Source organism: Habropoda laboriosa, unplaced genomic scaffold (genome assembly GCF_001263275.1).
Source record: "Habropoda laboriosa isolate 0110345459 unplaced genomic scaffold, ASM126327v1 scaffold6269, whole genome shotgun sequence".
Taxonomy (NCBI): domain Eukaryota; kingdom Metazoa; phylum Arthropoda; class Insecta; order Hymenoptera; family Apidae; genus Habropoda; species Habropoda laboriosa.
The window spans coordinates 9,775-11,040 of record NW_017106173.1 but is presented as its reverse complement, the minus strand read 5'-3'; positions in this window follow the sequence as shown (position 1 = coordinate 11,040).

Sequence of the window (1,266 nt, the reverse complement as noted above, 5' to 3'; positions counted from 1 at the left end):
TTTCAACTGAAACTTATTGATATGGTAAACAAAGAAGAGTGGGTTCAAGATATTGTGATTGATACTTATGATTGTGTATTTGACAATGTTGGGTAAAGGTTAAGTGAATGATGAAGAAATCACTGAGTCAATAAACAACAGATAATGAGATTATGAGGTTGTGAGGTTACAATGAAAGATTTAGTACAAAGAATTAAAGAAATAGATATTGAGATTAAAGCCAAACAAGATAAAATCAATCAGTTAGAAAAAATCTGTTTAGAGGTAGAAAATAAGGTTGAGAGCTTAAATAAGGAGAAATCCTCTATTATTGAAAATCATCTAACAGAAAAATATAGCTGTGATTGTTCTGGATTAATGAAATTATATAGATTCAATAAAATATCTGACAATTATTTCGAGCCAGTATTTATTAGAAACTCTATTTTGTTCAGAGAAAATATTCATACTTTTGAAAACGATAAGGTTCAGAATTTAATTAAAGCTAATGTACTATTCGCAACATACAGTTGGATTAATTACAGTGGTCAATTAATTGATTTGAGTGAAGAAGATCATAAGGAGTTACTGGAGTCTAAAGACTTTAACCCATACACTGGAGACAGTTATGACCCAGAAGAGGAAATTTGGTGTAGTGTGAAGGGTGGATATATCACAAGAGGTGAATGGGTAGTAGATCAAATTGTACCAATACTACATTTAAATGAAGAAGTGATTAAGTATATTAGTAAAATAACAGGGTAACTTGTAAAGGGTAGGCTTTAATGCTTGCCCTTTTTCTTTTTGTATGATAAATTACATATTCAATTGAAGATAGGTAATACAATGAAATTTACACCAACTATAGAGCAACAAAATATTATCAACCACTGTCTTTCTGGTAAAGACCTTGCCGTGAAAGCCTATGCTGGAGCAAGTAAGACAACAACATTGTCAATGGTCAGTAAAGAGTTAGATAAACAAGGAAAGAGAGGGTTATATCTTGCTTTCAATAAAAATACAGCTACTGAAGCCAAAGGTAGAATGGCATCTTCTGTTGATTGTTTAACAGTGCATGGTTTAGCTTATCGAAATACAGACCCAGATTTGATTAGAAAACTATCATTATCTTTTATTAATTCCAATATTCTTGCAGAAAGATTATCTACAAAAGGTGTTTGGTATGAGGTATTTTTTAGAGGTGAGAGAAAACGGAAATTAGTTAAGCCAGCAAGTATTATCTTTCTTGCAAAAGAAACAATCAAGAAGTTTTGTAATAGTTCTGAT